This window comes from Osmerus mordax, chromosome 1, assembly GCF_038355195.1.
Source record: "Osmerus mordax isolate fOsmMor3 chromosome 1, fOsmMor3.pri, whole genome shotgun sequence".
Taxonomy (NCBI): domain Eukaryota; kingdom Metazoa; phylum Chordata; class Actinopteri; order Osmeriformes; family Osmeridae; genus Osmerus; species Osmerus mordax.
The window spans coordinates 11,420,598-11,443,027 of record NC_090050.1 but is presented as its reverse complement, the minus strand read 5'-3'; the positions used below and the strand labels follow the sequence as shown (position 1 = coordinate 11,443,027).

The window sequence follows — 22,430 nt, the reverse complement described above, 5'->3', positions numbered from 1 at the left end:
TGACCTGGGGAGGGGGAGGGGCCTGAGCCAGCAGCCCTGCAGAGGGGCTTCCTCCACAGGCCCACCCCGGGCCCTGCCACCCCACTGCAGCCACAGTCCCGCTGCTGGGAGCATCTCTCTTAGCGCTGTCATCAGACCAGCTGCTTCTCTCTGCCTCTGCCGGCTTTTCTGCACCTCTGAGTCACTCTGCTCCGGCCGTCGTAGGAGCACAGGCAGCACGATGTCCTCCTCCTCCTCCACCACCACCGCAGGCGAAGGCAGGGGGAAGCCCAAGCCCAGTTCCCCGCTACGCAAGAGGGGGAGCCTGCAGAGCACCACTAGCCCTGGTGAGTGGAAGGATGGGGGTGCTGGGAGGAGGGGGATGGGGGTTACCCCAGTGAGGGGAAAGGGAGGAGTGGGATGGGGAGGAGAGGAATCGCGTGTGGATGCTGAGATGATGGAATGAACAGATTCTTCTTGGTACAGAAAAACGTGAAGGAACTGTAGATGAGGAAAATAATTTTAAAAAGCGACAATGTTGTTACAGATTTAATGACTGTCGGGGTTAGGGGTTTCCACCCTTTGATGCACATGGGGGGTTGTGTAACATAGCATTTCTCACTTAGAAAAAAAACACATTTATTCCTCTTTAAAATCCACTACAGTAAACCATTATGCTGCTTAAGTGTACATTGGATTTTCTAACTGCCGTCTTGTCCGTGGTGCTAGGACGGGCTGGAGGAGCAGAGTGTGGTAATAATGTGACTGAATAATGCAGGGTGCCTGTGTCTCCTTGCCTCTCCGTTGAGGAGTGCAGGGCTGCATGCTGATGATGAAGCCAGCCTCTTGTGATGGAGAGGTTATGCTTGCAGTGAAGGTGCTAAGTTGCGAGCAACGCTGAAACCATAAGGTCCTGGTGAAATAGCTCATTTTCTGGCCGCGTATCAGCACAGTTGTCTATAATATGTTTTTCAAATGTTCCGGAAGAGTCGTAAGTTTTGATATGAATATGAATGGCCACATTGTTTTGTGAATTGTTTTTGGCCAGCGCCAACTATTGTCATGTGATGACGGTGGGACTGTGGTGTTTTTGCAGGGGGGCCCCTCGTGTTCCCAATCACTCGCCCCTCACCGTCACAATGCCTGTTATCTTAGCTCGCTGGTGGGGATTCTACATTCTACATGGGGTAACAACAACTGTTGTAATAGTTTATCAGTCTACGGCTTCAGGTTTACATAGGAAGAGACAGTCTTCTTCATGGGAATCGGGCATATTCGGTTCCACGCTCCTCAAACAGAATGTCACTGGGAGGTCTCCTGGAGTAGCTTCACTAGCAGGTGCAGTACCGGTGCAGCTCATACTGGCACTGTTAGCCTAGTGAAGCCATATTCAGGAAACATCAATATCCTCCATGAGAGAATCAATGCAGCGCACAGAGTCTGGTTACTAACTGAGCTAGTGGCCCTTCTCCTTACTGCCCTTCCTGGTTACAGACAGTAATTAGCACTATGCTTGAGTCAATGCCAATTTGAATTGTGCTGCCTACTGAGCTGTTAGTCTGACAAACGGTGTAGCCTAGTACGTACTTATTAGAAATGGAAGCAGCCTGTTTTCCCCAGTCTGTTCTGTTTCAGTTCAATTCAATTCACTTTGTTGATCCAGAAGAGAATGTAAGGTTTGAGTACCAAGTGACAGCCACAGCTGTCCATCTTCTCTGCCTCTGACAGTAGTGACGGCCTGGTGTCAGAACACACACACAGTGGCTACAGTAGTGATGGCCTGGTGTCAGAACACACACACAGTGGCTACAGTAGTGACGGCCTGGTGTCAGCACACACACACAGTGGCTACAGTAGTGACGGCCTGGTGTCAGCACACACACACAGTGGCTACAGTAGTGACGGCCTGGTGTCAGCACACACACACAGTGGTTACAGTAGTGACGGCCTGGTGTCAGCACACACACACAGTGGTTACAGTAGTGACGGCCTGGTGTCAGAACACACACACAGTGGTTACAGTAGTGACGGCCTGGTGTCAGCACACACACACAGTGGTTACAGTAGTGACGGCCTGGTGTCAGCACACACACACACAGTGGTTACAGTAGTGACGGCCTGGTGTCAGAACACACACACAGTGGTTACAGTAGTGACGGCCTGGTGTCAGAACACACACACAGTGGTTACAGTAGTGACGGCCTGGTGTCATGGTTACAATCCGAAAGTTACCAACAACGATTAGGCTACGTCTCTTTACTTGTTTTGAAGGAATCGAAGGTGATCAGAATGCTGACTTAGCAATGTTTGCCGTCTAGGAGATGATTCTTTTTTGACATGCGTGTTTAAGTCAGCTCTATAATTATACGGTAACTTAATATCTGAAAAGCTCTTGTAGGCGACTACTGGTGCCTGCAGAGCATGACCAGAGCCCAGCATCCAGAGTGCAGCATCACACAGCTGAACTGCATGAATGTTGGATGACGGGACACAGGGTGGAAAGCAGCAGATCACAGAGAGAGAAAGCGAGAGAGAGCGAGAGAGAGTGAGAGAGAATAGCTCATAGACCGAGGCTGTGGTAGTATGTGTACTGAGGCAGCCTGTGCATATCTCCCTCTCTTTCTCTCGCTCTCTCTCTTTGGCCCTCTGCTGCAGTAATAAATAACTTAGAGCTCTCTCTCCTCCAGGGCAGTCATTGAAGTCCCCTCAATTAGATGCTCGGCTGAGCCCACAGCTGAAAACGTGAGGTGGGGGAAGGGAGCTGCCATGCTGCACTGCCATGGCTGTGAGGGAGAAGGAGGTGACACAGCCAAACTGGGCTTTTTGAAGAAAAAGAAATAAATAATAAGTGATGTAATAACATTGCATAACGCCAGTTTTGGCATGTGGCTTTTCAAAAAGATGGACGCACACACATATACACACACACAGCACCTCCAACGATTCCAAATGTCAGATGACCGCTGGGGTGTTAAGTACGTGCCGCAGAGCGTGGAGTGGTTGTGGAGTGGATAACTGAAAGTAGTGGAGAATGCATGCTGTGCAATGGGGACATCTCCATTTTATTATTATTATTATTATCTTCTATTATTATTTTTCTTTTGGTAGCTGAGCCTCTACCCTGGTGGTACCCTCTGGGGCCTGGTTTCCTGCTTCCCCTCTTCCACCAGTGTGTACCGGGGGCTAGTGCCGGTTGGGAGTTGGTAGCACAGCCACAGTTGAGGCAGCTCTCCTCACCCCTGGGCAGCACCAGACCACAGGAGGAGAGGGGATCGTCTCCTCTGCTGCTGCCAGATATGCTGTGATTTATAGGAGCTCTTCTGTTGCCCAGAGGGATGGAGGGGAAGCCCTTGTGTACTAGGATGTACGTCCCTGTGCAGGCTGGCATGGTGAAGCGGTCACACCTCTGCTTCACGGCTGCTTTCTCTCGGAATACGCTTCGAACCACCCGTCTGTATGACAGGATTCAGTCATATTCAACGGTAGGAATAGTCGAATGACTTTGGCCTGAGCTGTTTTCGATGTCGTTTGCATGTCCCTGTCAAACAGACTGGCTGTTGAAAGAACAGAGGGATGAAGGGAAAAGGTCTTTTTAATCTGGGCCTAATTTCATTTGCAGCAGAGTAGCTGCAAATGACAAAAAACGCTCAGAGCAATCGCTCAAAAATCGCTGCGGCTCAAAGGTGAACCCTTTTTACTCCCTTTTACTTACTTTTTCCATTAGAGCTCTGATATCCCCTAGTCAGGCCACAAGGTGTGTTCCTGATAATATGTTGCTTGCTCATCATCCTCTCTGACCCAGCCCCGGGCTGGCCCCCTTCTGTCCCAGTCTCTCCAAGCTGCCTCCGGGTAGCGTGCTGTCGCAGGCGATAGAGGAACAGGACTGCGGCTCTGTCAGCAGACAGACTTTGTACTGTGTGGAGGGCCGGGCCCCTCTCCCATATCTCTGCTATCTCAGTGGGTGACAGGAACCTGAGGTCGTCCTGGATACTGTAGGAGGGGCCCCTTTCCCATGGAGCTTAAGGCCTGGCCCCTTGGCCCTAGAGTGGGTATGTGTGTGCACTGAAAGAAAAAGTCTGTTGAATTTACATAAATTAAGTATGTACATTGGTTGCACGCAATAAAATCATGTTTAGCCAACATGAATCTTTCATTGGAATATACTGAACAATTTTACATCAGACACACATGGTTTAATTACACAATTTAAACCCAAAGATTTCATGTTCAATTAACAATAAAATCATGTTTTGCCAACATGAATCTTTCATTGGAATATACTTATTCCATACTTATTAATTATATATTGGTAAAACGATTGTATTACGCAATTTAAACCCAAAGTTTTCATGTTCAACAAATTTAAGCTGGTTATGTATTTTTTATGCTAGGGCCATAATCAATGTATTTTTCATGTTTAATGTACTATATTTATTCAGAATTTGTTAAATTGACATCTCTACTTGAAGTATGAATTTAGTGGTATGGTATGAACATCAATATCATATCAGTTCAACAATTAACACAATATTCCTTAAATGTCTACAAAATAAGCACCAGGACACACTGAACAGATTTTAAGTGTCTTTGCACTTTTTATTTTGCGGAACTGCAAACTGCAAAATAAATGGGTTCTTCAATGCACTATATAATTTTTAAATGTGCCACTGCAGGTAGCTCAACAAAAAACATACATCCCTACACATTTCAGATGGATTTATTGGTATGGTATGAACATCACTATTATATCAGTTAAACAATACACAAAATTCCTTAAATGTTTACAAAATAAGCAGGACACACTGAAGAGATGTTCAGTGCCTTTGAACTTTGGGGAATCGCAAAATAAATGTTTTTTTTCAATGCACTATATAGAACATTTAAATGCTGCATCATGTGAGTAAACCCAGACTTCAAAGTACAATTTTAAGGCTTATTTAATATGAACACACCGTGACATAAGGAAACCATAAACAAACACAGAGGGGTACCACAGCAGGATAAAGAGGTCATCTCGGAGTATTAAAGAGCAGTAGAGCTGTTAGGATGTTAGATGTTAGAGAGTAAAGGTGTTGGACTGCAAGAGGAGTTTTATGAAATTCTAATGTGAAACAGGTACGTCTTTTATGCTTTGTACAGTAGTTATAATGTCTCTGCACTATGTCTGTGTTTATGAGTGCGCGTGTGAGTGCTAATCAATTTGTTGTTGTCACTGTCTTGAGTAATAATATGGACTTGTTGGTTTTAAATGTGCCACTTCAGGTAGCTCAAACAAAACAAAACTTGAATAATGAAAAAAAAGTGTGATGTACAGAGCATACAAAACGGAAGAAAAAGGAATTCAAACGTCGGTCTCAAAGAGTTTGATTTTTAGAGCTTGTGCCCTCTTGGAAAGCATGCTTCCTTCCAACTCCATGATAACTTTTTGTATCACCTCAAAGGTGTACCTCAGTTGAGCAGGGTAGTCCAGATTCAAGTTGTACATAAGACCAAACAGCATGGCAGTTGCACATGCCACACTTGGTAGCTCCTGCAACACTGCTTGACTTTCAAGGACAATCCCGACGTCTGCCACTTCACCCGAGTCACTGATGGTAAAGATTCCCACTGTGGTTTCCTCAATGCCCTCCTGGATGGCAGATCTGTCTGCAGTCTGGAGAGGAAACAATAGTCTTTGTTTTATTTGGAATATGCACATTGGTCTGAAATGGTGTCACATTTTTGGTTTCAGTTCTAATATTCACACAAGATGGTTATAATAAAAAATATTATAATAAACTTCTCACGGTAAACTGAATGCATCCCATTTCTGCTCTCAACAATACATCAGTTTGACTTACCACATACTCCCTCATTAGGTGCGCTGGGTCCTCATGGAGGTAGATGCAGAGTCCCTTGATGATGCACTCCCTTGCAAACTCAATGTCATTGTTCTGGAAAGAGAGTCTTTTCATTGGTCTTTCCCCCCCTCCACATCTCAAAAAGATATAATTTTACACACCAACACCACTGTAGTACAAACACTCTACATCATTTGCAAGCAAAATATCACATTACACTTTTTAAATCAGCATCGTGTTGCAATACGTATGTTTTTTTTCTGGAATAAATGTACTTGCTTGATCAATGGCTTCCCGGATGGTCTTCAGTCTATTGCCTATCATTCCTCCTCTTTTTCCAAACAGCTTCAAAAGCCCAAAGGTGTGTATGTCAAGCTGAGACAGGAATCTTGATTGGAGAGGCATTGTTGTAATACGCTTAAACTCTGCATTTATCTGAAAGCACACAGTCAAAGATTTATAATAACCTATATTCAACAGCTACAATACATGACGTGCGTGTGTGTTTGAGTGTAGACTGGCTTCCAGGCTAGCAGTTCCTGAGCAATACACCTGCTGAACATGCCATGTAAAAAACTCCCATACCTCACATACGTCGAAGAACGCTGGCCATCTTGCCCTGATGGTCTCTACCATGGGTTCATTTGAAACCACTTCTTGTCTCCTATATGCAAATGTTCTGTCCATTTTCACCTTTACTAGCTCCCTGTTGTTCCTTCTCTTAACATCAGAGAGAAGTTCTTCTCTGAGCTTTTCCAAGCTCGTCTCAGATTCCCCAACTGGAAAGGGGGGGCAGTAGTTTACTTCAGACCGCCGAGGTTTCTTTATGGCAGCAGCAGGACTTAACTTTCCTTCTGGCTTGTGCTTCAGGGAATTTATCATCACTTCAGTGCAACCTAGTTTTCTCAACTGAGTGCGGTATATGGCAAGTTTATTCCCCAAACTAGCCTTCCATCCGGCACAACCTGTTACAGAACCTTTTTCAGTCAAGCAAGGATGCTTTGATACAAGGGCCTTCGCAACCATGTTCAACTCGTGGCCAGAGCAATAAAGTTTGGACTTTACAATTTCTTGCACCAAGGCTTCTAGAATGTTGGACTTTAGTCTAGGATCTGGAATAAGAAGTTTGCCGTTCTCTTTGTAAGCAGTATTGCCCCTGTCAAGTTTGAACTCGGAATCATATGAGAACTGTGGCACATGGAAACTGGCAGGCCAAGCTGATCTTGTCAAGTGTAGTGACTCGGGGGAAGACAGAATATCCGTATCAAGAGACCGATGAGATGAAGATGATTCACTGGCAGGTGAAGCTGGAGGCAGAACTGAAGGAGAACTGAAGGGGGTTGCAGCAGCACATTGGGAATCTGAAGATGAACTCTCAATCCGGATTACTTTAATTGTCCCTCTATCCTGGAGTTCATCTATCGATGTGAGGTTCATGAACTCATTGCCGAATAGTGAATCCATGAATTGAAGTCTGAAGGCACAATTAAGCTCACACTGTCTCTTTACTTCCTCAACCATTTCCTGAACAGATCCAGGGAAGCCATCTTGAAACTTCAGTCTTCGGCAGTCATTGTCTTCTAAAATAACCCTCATCACTGTGGAGGCAGACATTTTGCAAATTCTTAATCTGTGAAACAAAAATGCCAGATTTAATGATTACTCAGTGTGCAAATTATAATGTAACAGAGTGAGACAGGCAATTGTGCATTGTAAATTATAAACAGAGGGGAAAAATATACCAATTGTAGGGCTGTAAGAATAAATTTAGGGATTATAATGTAATTTGAATATTAATGTTGAAATTGCCAGTTGAATGTGTGTATATATATATATACGAGAAACGAGAATGTGTGTGTGTTGGCAAACACACATTCTCGTTTAATGATCTCAAATAATAAAGGCATACAAATTCGAATGGGATTATAGAGAAAGATTGACAGCCCTAAACAATGGACAAGCTGTTTAAATGTGATACCCAACACAATCAGTGTTTCCCCTACCATTATATTAGGGGGGCGCCCTGCCCCCCCTGGAACATCAAGTAAAAAATATATATTAATATTTTATATATAGCACCCGATCACAAAATAAGTAATTTCAGGTTACCTTTCCTATAAAACAGGTGTATAGCTTGCTCTTTTATTAAACAAACTAAATGGCCTTATGTTATTTATCTTATTTACACGAAGGCATGTCATTTCTGTCTCTACATGGTCGCCACCTTTTATTTCATTTTATGTCATCAACCAACCTTTTATGAGGATATGTCTTTTTAAGGTTACCATGCGGCTTGTTCCAACTCGGTAATCACTCAATGGATAACCATCCGTCAGTTCATCAAGTGCCAGAAGTTTAAGTTCTTTTGTGGGTGACGGGTTTAGTGCAAAGGCTCTATAGTGGTCACTGTACCACCCACACAGCACATTTACAAAAAGGAACAACTTGTCATTGATGACACACATTTGAAAGATTTCTGCAAACTCCGGTAATCCATATGCTGACCCATGAGCAACAACCATACCCTTACAGTACTGTATTCCAAAACATGATGCCTTCTTGGCAAGATGCACTTCAAATGTGTCAGGGTACTTCTGCCTAATAGCCTGAGCCATTTCATCTTTCACCACATCTATTGGGACTGTGGATACATTAGAAACCTCTAGGTCAGATTTACCATACGACGGAGAGTTTAGATGGAAAGCAATCATCAGCTGATGTTTTGAAGCCAAGGTCAAAGGTATGTTCCTGAAACAGCTGGTATGTTTAACAATCTGCTTGAAAAAACTGTGCTTGGCCTCAAAGCGCATTGTCCAATGTACGACAAGAGGACCAAAAGCACGGATCATGAGAGGGTAGTGCTCTAAATAGTGGTGCTTTGGTAGAAGTCTGATATCAGGAAACTGCTCTTGATACCTTTGCCTATGTTCAATAATCTTACTTTCAAGGTAGGAAATGGATTCATCAGTATGTACTGGCGCAACAACAAGTTCAACAATCTCTTTCAAATCCATGAGCACAAGCCATGCTGGCTCATTTTCTGGTATAAGTGGTCCTATCAAAAATGAAAGCAACCTCAATAAGGTCCAGTTCTCATGAGCATTGCCGCCTATGGTTTTACGACTTACAAAACTTATTGGTACTACATGTGGTTTGTTAGTCTTATCTGTCCATTTATAGGGAAAAGACAATATGATGTTGTTAAGGTCATCTAATTTGAAAAAACCCTTTGAAATAAGTAATGCAAGGCAGTGAGAAAGCTCGGTTGGCACGATTCCTTCAAAAAGATCATGAGCAAGATCAGGGGGATAGCCACTGACAACATTAAAGTAAAGGAGATGTTCAGTTAAAACACACTCTCGTTTAACCCCAAAGCAATTTTTGTTAGTCTCCTGTGATGACTTTACATGGCATTCATGAAGCTGTTTAGTTCTTGGGTTGAAAACACCAGATGCAACACAATGGGATTGGACATCACAACTCTTTCCTGTGCAATACCGGCAATAGTAGTCTCCAGAAAAGCTTTCAACAAATCCAGCCATGCTGTGAGCTCCCAGGTTGTCTGCAGCCACAGTCTGCACTGTACCTTTAAGAGATTTGCCTAATAGTGGGATATATACACCATCATCCTCTAGAGTTTTAATGTCTTGTAAAAGAGGCTGTAATACTTTTGTATAACCATACTTTTTTACATGATCACTTTTTGCTAGCAACGCCAAGTAAATCGATGACAAAGATGAGTGGGAACCAGGTGGGAGGTTACCAAGTATCCAATAAACTGCACAAAGCTTGTGTTTCTTTCTAGACGTGCCTAGAGGGTTACATGTCTCAAAATCATCCACATAAAGGCCTAGTGATATTCTTAACTCGTCGTTGTTTAAGAAACTGTTCTCTTGAAAATGGGAACCATCTTGGGGGGCCTTATATTCATAAAACTGATCATGTTGAATCTGCTGCTGTCCCCTATGATTTTGCAAGACCTTATCAAGTATATGTTGCTGACTTAGAATTTGCTGCAGAGACTTCAATATTGGTACATACTGAAATGTGTGATTCTCTTTTGCGTCCAAGACATACGTAGCTGGTTCCACAACTCTAAATATTTTCTTATAATATTGTCTGCGTTGATACGAATTACTCAATGGGCCACCCTTTTGTAAAGGTTTATGCACTGGGGTAGCTGAGCAAACTGCCGTGGCAATTTCTGTTATAAGCGATTGGTCTATTTGGATGTTGTTGCTTTGAAATATGTCACTAACAATACTACTAGACAAAGGGATAGTAGGAGAGCTAATCAAGTGGTGGAGCTCTTGTAAAAACTCATCAATGGCTGTTCCTGGTACATGGACCAAATATTCTAGTTTTAATAAAGCAGCTGCAAGTTGTTGCTCAATTAAACCAGCAAGTTCCCTGGGCTGTGCATTAACATCCGAGCATACGCCAGAAACCTCATCACTATCATCTTCCTCTCTGTCAGACAATGGTGCATCTGTTGGAGGTGCTAGTCTAGTGGTTCTCACTATACTTGGTTTGAAGTCAGTTAGTGTATGTGGTGTATGGTGACGACTTCTATGACTTTTAAAAGTGCCATAAATATTGGTTTTAAAATCGCAACCTAAAAACATGCAGGAAACACTCTCATTCCTCTTAAGATGTGTGGTAATATGACTAAAGTAGTCTCTTTCTGTTGCTAAATCCTTACATGCACATAATTGACAACAAAATACAGAAAGCGCTGTTGGTTTCTGAGAAACTTGTGTGGAATGCACTCTATTATGGTGAACAATTAAAGCATTCCATGTTTTAAATGAGCATGGGCAGGTCAAATATGTACAGGGATAGCGAGAGGTGCGTCCAAAATTAACATGTTTTAGTTTATAATGATTCAGAAGTTCAGACCTACTTGAAACAGAAGTTGAACACGCCTTACACTTCCACATTCACTGCACAAAGAGAGAGATAAAAAAAAAATGGAATTTGAATTGAATATTTACACTACATAAAATAGAAAATAGTCTTGTGAAGAATAGCCTACTCACCACTACTATAAAGCCTTTGGCAGACCCTCAAACCACAAACGGAAACAGTAACAAATTAGGATCTGTGAAAATATTAGGCTACATTAAATACACTTCTAGGAGTCTGAATTCGTCGTACAATGATTAGAAACGAAGCTTATTGCGATAAACTGACCACATATTGGGAATCTACACGGTTACTTCCTCGCCTGGAAACATTTTACTTTAAAAAGTAAAATATTACCAATAATATTGACAAAAAATACCAAATAATATTATAACCAATATTATTACCGAAATATTGTACTAGTGGAAAAGGAATGCACCACCCGTGGGCTAATTACCCCATGAAGCTAAGCCAAGGAGATTATTGCTAGCTAGCTATGCAATATTTGCATCTAGCCCCATGTGTAGCTAGCACTCACTCTACAAACACTTCAGTATATATTAGGGGTGTAACGATACACTCAGCTCACGATACAATATGTATGACGATACTGGGTGTACAATACAATACGTATCACGATATTTTGATTTTTGTTTAAAATTAAATTATTTATTTCCAAAACATTTAACATTTTCAATAACTTTCTTTGTTGTACATACAATTTAGTTAACTCAGTTCAAGCGATTTCTGTGAATGCAGTGAATGCACGCATGACGCAGAGTAGGTCGCGTGCTGGTATCTCAACCAATAGGATCAAACGGACATCATATTGTAAAAATATTGCCATAACTCTATGATACATATTGTACCATTTTTGTATTGGGATATATTGTTCCACGATATATTGTTACACCCTTAGTCCATATGTAAGCACATGACCAGTTAGCGAATGTTAACAAGCTGACAGCGTGTACAATAAGGTGTTTGAATGATTGCTTTAGATAGTACTTACTGGCGATTTGAATGCTTGGACAGCCCAGCTGTCAGTATGACCTCTTCAGTGACACTACATGCAATTGCAACTGAAAAGCTTCAGAGAATTGGCGCGCAAGAGAAAGTGTTAAACCTATACATTGAATATTTACACTACATAAAATAGAAAAGTATTGTACTCACCACTACTATAGAGCCTTTGCCAGACCCTCAAACCACAAACGGACACAGTAACAAATTAGGATCTGTGAAAATATTAGGCTACATTAAATACACGTCTAGGAGTCCGAATTCGTCTTAGCATAATTGGAAGCTAAGTTCATTGCGATAAACTGACCACATATTGGGAATCTACACGGTTACTTCCCCGCCTGCAAACATTTAACTCTCTGAGGTTATATATTAACAGTAATATATACAAAAAAATACCAAATAATAATATTATAACAAAATTACAACAGGTTTTTTTAACTGCCCATGAAAAAAGATAAGCACAGGCGAAATATTGTACTAACGCTAGTCGAAAAAGAATGCACCACACGTGGGCTAATTACCCCATGAAGCCTAGCCAAGGACATTATTGCTAGCTAGCTAGCTATGCAATATTTGCAGCTAGCCCCTCGTGTAGCTAGCACTCACTATACAAACGCTTCAGTCCACATGTATAAAACTGACCAGCTAGCGAACGTTAACAAGCTGACAGCGTGTAAAAAGCGGTCCTCGTATATTTGTGTGTTAGCTAGGTTAGTACTAACTGGCGATTTCAATGCGGGGACAGCCCAGCTATCAGTAAGACAATGTTTCACATTAAAAACGTTCTCACTTACCGCAGAGATGTATCTTTGAATTTCTTTTCTGTTTCTATGAAATCCGATCTTCTCTTCAGTGACACAGCATGAAAATGAAATTCCAACTGAAAATCTTCAGAGAATTGGCGCGTTTCTAAGCGCATGCGCAGGCACGTACCTGACGTGAGTGGGGGAGGGACAGACACTACCCAAACCTAACTAAATTAAGTTCTCTCAACATGATATAGATATACAGATTACACAAGTTCCGAGATTATAGTAATACTACTAGATTTAAACATGTTTGGAAGAGAAACTTTAACAAATCATGTAGTATATATTAAATTAATATGTATAGTTTGAACAGACCGCCAATTCCCTTTCTTTCAGTGTGTGTGTGTGTGTGTGTGTGTGTGTGTGTGTGTGTGTGTGTGTGTGTGTGTGTGTGTGGGTGTGGGTGTGTGTGTGTGCGTGTAGGTGGGTGTGCACTCTGTGTGTGACCTTTTGGTAATGTATCGTACAGTACTGACTCACATTGCCACAGAGAGGAACCGGTAGACGGGAGCAGTTCTAGTTTGTGCTCTAGTTTGTAACAGGCTGTTTTGTCGCGTTAATACTGACAAAGTACACTGAACTCACAGTTGGGACGGTGCTGTCGGCAGTTGCATCCACAGACAAGGTAGGACATCCATCGTACTCATTACACCCAGATTGCATAGAGAGTAGAATGGTTATGTAACTGAAGCTGGCGATGGAAAAAGGATCTTCTCTCCCACTAATGACCCTGTCATCCCAAACCTGCTGGGGGCTTAGTCCAGGTGTTTTCTGTTCCATGCCATTCCTCTGCCAGGGCTCGGGTGTGAAGGCCAGCAGCTGCAGTTCTCTCTTTTGCCCACTAGAGGAGACACTTTGCTCAGTAAAAAGTACAGTACTGCGTTACCTCACCCTGTCTTTTTTAAACAGCCGACTAAAACCTCTGTATGTTCCAAAGTTCAGATGGAAAATTCCAGGGCTCTCACTTACTAGGAATAGTGGCTGTCGGGGTAAAGTGAATAGTGTCTTCCTGGATGGTTATAACAGGAACAGGGGATTCTGGGTGACCCAATAACAGAGCCCCGCGATGGCTAACGACTAACAACTGTGGCAGGTGGGATTGTTGCCGGGGGTAACCAGATAGCCGGGAGAGCCTCCACCTTCAGCCTTTGTAGTTAACGGCAAATAATCCACCTACAGGCGCACACGCACTAAACACATGCTCACACGCAATATACACACAACACACACACACACACAACCAGGCTCAACACAGCAGGGATGGCCATTTGAAAAGGAATCTCCGTCCAACTGGGGAGACGCAATGCAGGCTGACCGACAGTATTTGTGAGCATGTTGATGATGGGTTATATTTCATGGCTGCGGTACAGTTAAGCACGCTGCCCGCCCCATCCTGGGCTGTAGCCATGGGGACTGATGAGGATTCATTTCAGTCTAATCCCATTCATTTGACTGTCTCTAAATCTCTGTCAGCAGGTAGTTGGGTTCTGTGATCTTTGATTGACAGTGGGCAAATCCCCTCCGACAGAACTGGTCTACGGGTTGTCCATGTGATAAAGCTGACTTGTAGCAGCACACATACTCACACACCTTTACGGATCATTCCTTACCACCTCATTCTCTGTGTCTCTCTCTCTCTCTCTCCCTCTCTCACACACACACACACACGGTCACACACACGGTCACACACACAGCCTACTCACACAGGTGTGGAATATCATAGTTTACTGTTCCTGGGCCTCCTCGCTGGGTAAACTGAACATTCCTACAAGGGCGGCTGTGGTCAGGGTCATATATCAGCCATGGCCTCTCTCAGTATCTAATAGAAACATTGATGTGTTTTGGAATGATAATTACCTTCCTTCCCGTGTGTGTGTGTGAGTGTGTGTGTGTGTGTGTGTGTGAGTGTGTGTGTGTGTGCTGGCAAGTCTATGCCAGCTTAACGCACCCTCTAAATCAGTTCCCACCGTGACCAAGGAGACAGAGCTTCCCTATAAACACCATCCATCACAGGAGAAAGCCGCGCGTCTGTGTGCGTGCGTGCGTCTGTGTGCGTGTGCGTGCGTCTGTGTCTGTGTGCGTGTGCATGGGTCTGTGTGGGTGTGCATGGGTCTGTGTCTGTGTGCGTGTGCATGGGTCTGTGTGGGTGTGCATGGGTCTGTGTCTGTGTGCGTGTGCATGGGTGGGTGTGACAGCGGCGGAGGTCACGGGACACCACCTCTGGTGAAGGCGTTTACAGCTTGTCTCTTTGATCTGAGCGCCCCTCCGCCCTCCAGGGGCAGGCGGACTGTGGACATGTTAACTTCTAGGTGACTGAGGCACACTCCGTGTTCACAGGAGGGGCAGGGGTGTGTGTGTGTGGGGGGGGGGTGTCGTTGTGACTGACAGTAGGTGCAAAGTGACACTACGTTTCCACTTAGCTATGTTCCGATACGAGGAGAGCCGGGTTGATAAGCAGACAGGAGAGGAGGGCCCTCCTCTTCCTCCGCCAGGCCCGGGCAGCGTACGGGTCCACTGTTACTTCGGAGCAACTCACTGCCTGGAGCCTTGCCATGTGCATGTTTAGTGCCTTTCCCTCGCCATGCAATTCCACCCAACAGATTGCAAAGCGAGTGAGGCTGGCGAAGTCACAACGACATGTAGGCTAACCGTGTAGCGTGTTTATAAAGTGGAGGGAGCAGCCTGAGGGGAGATAGAGGGGGGAACCAGCAGTGTGTGTGTGTGTGTGTGTGTGTGTGCGTGTGCGTGTGTGTGCGTGTGCGTGTGCGTGCGTGTGTGTGTGTGTGCGTGTGTGTGTGTGTGTGTGTGCGTGTGCGTGCGCGTGTGCGTGCGTGCGTGTGTGTGTGTGTGCAAGTGGAATACTAGCTGTTTTGAGAAGCCACTCTGAGACCGGCTCCCAGAGAGATACAGAAATACCTTCACAACCAGTATTTCTGAAGTTGGCTTTCTCTTGAGAATACTGAACCTTTATTGACATCATCAAATAGTTGTTTTTCAGTCAACACCCAAATGTTGAGGGGTTCCACCAACATCATCTAGAACCCCACCCAAAACAAATGAATCCCATGCATTGCATATTGTGGTCAGCCATCATTATAACAGTCGTTGTTACATTTTATTAACATAATTAATTCATTTAAAAATGCTATTTGAAACATGGGTAAACATTTGAATATTTGAGGGTGAGAACCCCAGTGCTTTCAACAATCTTTGAAAAACTCTTTCTTCAAAATGGATTCTTCGGATGAAAAGGATTCCTAATGTAACTTTGTCTTACAAAGAACCCTTGAAGAACTTGTCTCTTCAAAAAAACGTTTTTTTCTGAAGCAAATGGTTCTGGTTAGAACCTCAGCCCTTCAAGAAGAACCCTTTTGGAACCCTCATGTCTAAGACTGTACATCTATAGAATATTGTGTCTGGTATGTTGATACTGTATGTCTTAAGATAATGTACATGGCCTATTCTGGTATGAAAGCGCTTGGGGGTTAAAAACAAGCCTGTACTGGACTTTCCCCCCGCTTGTAACAGTTTGCCATTTGTGACTTACCAAAGGGCTTATTAAAACGTTTCACGTTTTCTCCTTCATTTTGACCGGTCTAACAAGTAGAGCTGTCAGCTTGCTCTGGTTTCCTAGCAACTATAGGGGAATCCCCCTGTTAGCGCTTCAAACTCAACATGATACCTCCCAGACCACAGCCCTGATAATACAGTAGATGTTCCAGAATGCTCCGGAGTCTCCAGGATCTTCCTCTCAAGAACGGAAAAGGATATCAGACAACCCTAGCGTTTAAGGAGTCTTCTTGGAAGATGACACTGCTCACAGATAATGTGTGGAGAGGAGCTTCCTTGTGAATATTTCATAGGCCTGTCTCTCCTGCTGCCACCACAGCTCTGTGCAACTGCTTATCTGTGTTTGTTTCTGCTGGCTTATCAATCAGTGTCAAGAAAACCCAGCTTAGAAACTCAACTCTCTCTCTATCTCTCTCTCTCTTGCTTTCGCTCTCTCTTTGTCTCTCTATCTGCTGCGCTGTCTCGTCCTGGTCTGTCACTCTCGTACTCTTTTCTTCGCCAAGCCCCGTTTCTGTTGTTTCCTTTCCCCCCTTTGTATTCTCACTTCCCCTTTATGTCCCTCCTCCACTTCCCTTCTCTCCCTCTTTGCCTCCTTCTCCTAATCCCTGATAGCCGACGTATTCACCGCTACCGTTTAACAGTTCGATCAACTCACTGCCTGTTGCCTTGCCATGTTTGTGCCTTTCCCTGTCCATGCAGTCCCGTCCAACAGATTACAAAGGAAGTCTGTGAGGCTCGTGAAGTCGCGCTGATGTAGGCTAGCATCTCTACAGTACAGTGTCGTGTGTTGATCCTCGCTTTACACAGCATCCACACGGAACATAAAAGTTTCCATAGACTGGCTTGTCATCCTATATATAAGTGGGTACAGCTCCGGTCCGAAAGGGCTCGGGTGTGTGTGTGTGTGTGTGTGAGAGAGAGAGAGAGAGAGAGAGAGAGAGAGAGAGAGAGAGAGAGAGAGAGAGAGAGAGAGAGAGAGAGGGATCTCTATCTTACCCCTTCACAGTTCTAATAGGACTCAACCACTGTCATGTGCATTGGAGGGCATCGTGGGAAAAGTTGAAGAGAGCAAAACTCAAGGTTTTATGTGTGTCTGTGTGTACGTGTGTATTGTGTCTGTATCTAGGTCAACTTTCCTTCCATTTTTTTCCCCTGTCAAACATCTGGCTTTGTTAGAATGAGGTTTTTCTGGTCTAGGGTCTCACAAACTGCTGGGGTAAGACCTCATAGTCTCACAAGAGTTTCGCAACTGGGCTGAGCATGGCAAGTTTGTCAAAAGAGCCCCTCAACACGGATCTATGGGAAGCCTCACTGTGCTGTCAAAGTCTTGACCCACATTTGAGTCGCCATAGTAACTTGCCGAAACCGAAAACAGTTTTCAAGTCGAGGAGGATTCCAAACTGTGAATTTTAGAAAGGCCAGTCAAGCCCGCCAGCAACAGCCTGGAGAGACGCGGCCGAGAGCTCTGCGAAGCTGCTGCTTACACCTGCTCTTTCTGTTCCCACAACATAATGACCTGCTGGGAAGAGCAGTTTAGCTGTGGTGTGTCTGCTGGTGTCTGCCTGTCTGTCTGCGGAAAAAGGAGGGTCAGTCTGTGTGTGTGTGTGTGTGTGTGTGTGTGTGTGTGTGTGTGTGTGTTTGACCGATAGTTCCTCCTTTCTACCTTTCCATGACACCTGCAGCAGGTGTAAAGGAGTGATCCAGGTCCAAGTGACAGATGAAAGAAGCCGCCCCCCCCCACACACAAACACACCTCTACACTCACACACAAACACACCTCTACACTCACACACTCAGTCAGAACTGCTACACACAGAAGCCTTCACAGTTAAGGTTATTCTGGTTCAGACAAACAGCCATTCCCCCCAAATAATCAGGCAGACCGGACAGACACACACCTTGTTACCAGCTCTAATTCTTCTTTGCTGATGTAACATGTATACCATATCTGTCTGTCTGTCTGCCTGTCTATCAGTCTGTCTGTCTGTCTGTCTATCTATCCTTCACGCTACACATCAACAGCATGTATGCGCTAGTGCTGTCATGAGAAGGGGGAGGGAGAGACTGAAGGGAAAGGAGGATGTGGGGGAGGGAGGGAGAGACTGAGGGAAGAGGAGGAGGAGGGGGAGGGATGGGCAGGGAGAGAGAGAGACCCAGCCTCCTCCATCCCACAGCACAATAGATCAGAGCTGTGAAGTGCTGCAGCCCCCCCCCCCCATTCCCTCCCTCCCTCCGCCCCTCCAGACTCCCTCTCTCCTCCCCCCCTTTCTGCCACGTGGTACGCTCCAATGTGGGAGGTATTTAAATGCAGGAGCCAGTAGCCTTTCGCTGTTCGTGTACAGTGAGCCGGCCCTCCTATCCAGGAAGCAGCTGGGAGAGACAGGCAGCGCTAGAGAGAGAGAGAGAGAGAGGCCAGGCTCGGGGAAAACACAACCGGTAGAGAGTACAGAGAAGAGGGGAGACCGTTTTCTCAGAGGACGAGAGAAAGAGAAGAGAAGGAGAGAGAGGAAAGAGAGAAGCCCAGTGCTGCCAGTTATCGGAGGGGAGAGCCTGTTTCTCCTCTCTTCTTCTGTCACTCCTTCCTTCTCTACATCCGTCGTACCGGTGGAGGTAGCGAGCAGCAACGTTGTCCCGGGGCCCCGCACGTCCCAGCAGCCCGCAGGAGCGTGCATGCGGGGCGGTCACCGTCGAGACTAAGGACAGGACAGGGAGAGAGGTACTGTACGCCGCTCTTGCAACCTGACCGCTAGGATGCTGTCTTCTCTCTCAGAGATCATTTGTCCCAGAGGAACTGTGTTGTTGTTATTACTCTGTGTGTGTGTGCGTGTGCATGTATGTGTGTATGTGTGCAGAGAGCTCATTTGTGTGGTAACTAGCTTAGGTACCTGAGGGTATCCAGGCGACACGCACTGCTAGTCTGCGCAGTCTGAGGACTATTTCTGTAAGCCTGCAGAAGAGCTGGTGTGGGGTGGACCGGGAGAGGGATGAGGGGGATGTCAGGAGGATAGGGTTGAACAGAACCGCTTGAGGACGAACGGAGGTTGGAGAGAATGGAGGTTGCCTCCCAGCTCCAATGGGCCGGTCTGTCGCTAGTGTCGGCCCTGTCTCCGTTCCTCAGCTCTCTGGTGTGTCTGCAGGGAGACCAGGCCAGTCCATCACCTGGCTCTCTGGCGTTAATCAGGAGAGATGATTGGATGGAAACAGGGTAGGAACTCCTCCCGGAGCATGCTGGGATAGGATGAGATGGTGTCATGATGGGTTTCAGCCCGTAACAGGAAGTGATCCTCCGTAAGCACCCCATGTTCCTGCTCACCTCTCCCTCGCGTCAGCAGGTCACCTAGACAACAGCCCTGCAGCATCTTCAGGCTATGGCTTGACTGTGTTTCTCAGACACAGTTTAGGGTGTGCGTTTATACTGCGGGGTCTGGTAACAGACTGAGCCCCAATTCTGCCCGGCGGCTCGTGTTTGCTACTATCATGTTTTATTTTGTATGACATTCCTGCATGTTCTAAAAGGACCTGTTTAAGCAACCTGAGTATTCCAAAAATGAGGGAGATACCATGTCTGCGTCCCTGTGTGCGCGCGTGTGTGTGTGCCTGCATGTATACATGCGTGAATGTGTGTGTGCGCGCGTGTGTGCGCGTCTGCATGTCAAGGTAATGCATGACAACATGCCGGTGGCGTGTGCAGAATTTAGAGCATGGCATGTCATTTGTCCAGGCATGTATCCAAGGCCTTCATCGCTGCCTTGTTGTTCTACCTGAACGGCCTTCGTCCAAGGTCTTCCTCAAGGCTCTGTGCTATCCAGGGGCTCACACAGAAACACTGTGGCAGCAGCACCGATTCAACTCTGACTCCTGAGGCCTCTCTATCATCTCTGACTCAGCCCTGACTCTCCTTACACCTCTCTATCATCTCTGACTCAACTCTGACTCCTTACACCTCTCTATCATCTCTGACTCAACTCTGACTCCTGAGGCCTCTCTATCATCTTTGACTCAGCCCTGACTCTCTCCTTACACCTCTCTATCATCTCTGACTCAGCCCTGACTCTGTCCTTACACCTCTCTATCATCTTTGACTCAGACCTGACTCTCTCCTTACACCTCTCTATCATCTCTGACTCAGCCCTGACTCTCTCCTTACACCTATATCATCTCCGACTCAGTCCTGACTCTCTCCTTACACCTCTCTATCATCTCTGACTCAACCTCTGACTCCTGAGGCCTCTCTATCATCTCTGACTCAGCCCTGACTCCGACCCATGAGGCTGCTCTATTATCCCTGACTCAGTGGTCATCTGTGAGTAGTGTTGAGAATCACACAGGCTTTTGAGACCAACTGGGTTCAAAGTACAGGTTTATTCTCATCCACTGTTGCTAAGGAATAGTGTGAAGTGCGTGCGTGTGTGTGTCGCGTGTACCCTCTGGAGTGAGGAAGAAAGGTGTGCTCAGCTGTAAATAACCAGCTGTCTTGATTCTTCAATATGTCAGTGATTAGATGGAAACATCACCAGAACCCCCCCCTCACACGACGGGACTCCACACGCGCCGGCGTCACGCGGGCTCTGGGCGTCCGCCGCCCTCTCTCTGAGCTCCTGTCACGGTATCTAGGTCACCTCTGCGATGATGTCATCAAGCTGCCCCTCAGCCAGCTCTGGTGGGACACACTGGTCACTGACCTGGGTCCTCTAGGCACAGCGGGAGAGGAGAGAGAGAAGGAGAGGGGGAAAGAGAGATCATTAGAGCGGAGGAGAGGAGCGAGAAGGAGACTAGAGAGAGAAAGAGGTCCTGATAGAGATAGCAGGGTTTCCCGCAGCACTTTTCAGTTAAGGCCTAAGCAACACACGCCTGCCGCTTTAACTAGGTAGTCAAAACATTTTATACGATATCCGCCGTTGTCCTGTTTTCTCCCTTCCATTCTAAACCGTGACCAACACCAGTCTCCCTTCTCTGCAGAACGCATCTATCGCACAAACAACCCCCCCCGCCCGGTCTGACGGCAAACCCCACCCTACCACCTTAACTAAACAATTCTCTGCGGGAAACCCCGGATAGGGACATGTCCCCTTGCTTGTCAGTCACAACAAGCTGAGCTGAGGAGCAGTGGAGGTCTTAGTCTTGTCGGTTGCAGGGTTAGGATCAGGGGAGAAGTACTTCATGTACTAAATGACAGGTGGAAAAAATGATGATCAAGCAGGTGGTGATGATGATGATGATGATGGTGATGATGATGAGAAAGTATGTATCGTTCTGTATGATAACATGCTCTCACCCCCCCCCCCCCCCCCCCCCCCTCTCTCTCCCTCGCAAACTCCCTCTGTCGGTATGTAATACCACAGCCCAATTTGCCTAGCCAATCTGAATGCCAAGATACATGGAAAACAGGAATAGCGCGAGGACCCAAAAACAAGCATGTGTACGTCTGGCCACTGTCTCGTTTTCAGGATCATTTCAGACCCAGGACGGATCCTGCACAGTAGCCCTGTGAGCGCGTGCTTGTTCTAGAAACACGCCACCACGCGACACGTTCATTTTCATTCACAAAATAATTCAAATGATTTGTTTGTCGCCTCCAGGCTAGCTACATCTAAACGATTGTGTGTGGGTACTCTCTGCGGACATCAAAAGCCCTCATAATTCCCCGGCCCATCATTTGATCATGTCGCAGGGCGAAACGGAGTCCACGGAGAGGCTCTCATCCATAAACATGAATGATGTAAGCTGTTGTTATGTCTCAGTGACATGTCTCCACAAAGTCTGGCCCGTGTACCAGGGATGTTAGACATCAGGGTCACCCTGCTCCTAATCCCAAGACAGACACTGTGTCTGCTAGCTACCGCTCATCTCCCCGGGTTTTACCAGGGACCAGGACCACACGGTCCTATTGTGGTCCGCTGCCCAGTGGTTTATTCTCAGTGTTTACAGGCTGGATTGGATGGGCGTGTAGGGGCTGTGGTTGTCCCCATCCACCCCAAACACACACTGTCACACACACACTCTCACACACACACACACACTGAGGTCACTGTGGCTAAATAGAGTCAGGGGGAATGCTGGATTAAGGAGCATCTGTGGTGGAGAGGTTAGGGGGATTAAATGAATTCTGTACACAGGGGGGGGGGGGGGGGGGGGTATGTGCGCGTGTGTGTGTATGGGCCCATATTTCACGCGTGTGTGGATGATACTGTCCTCTCAAGGCCAGCCTGTCTGACCAGACTAGACACTGGAGACACCATAACCATAACACCGTGTCCTATCACAGAGCCCCCCCCCCCCCCCCCCCCCCCCCTATCAGACT

General features: G+C 45.9%; 1 protein-coding gene across 4 annotated transcripts in view; it reads left to right on the top strand.

Moving 5' to 3' along the window:
* LOC136954980 (AMP deaminase 2-like) overlaps positions 1 to 22,430 on the top strand; it is a 41,873-nt gene that overhangs the window by 3,379 nt on the left and 16,064 nt on the right. The window contains exon 1 of one of the 4 annotated variants that reach the window (XM_067248556.1): positions 254 to 326. The exons of 2 other annotated variants lie outside the window; for them this stretch is intronic. The gene's annotated coding sequence lies outside the window, so the exon portion shown is untranslated. Of the gene's footprint in view, positions 1 to 253; positions 327 to 3,404; positions 3,462 to 22,430 lie in introns of those variants that run through there. One more of the 4 variants, XM_067248788.1, reaches the window with a different exon arrangement.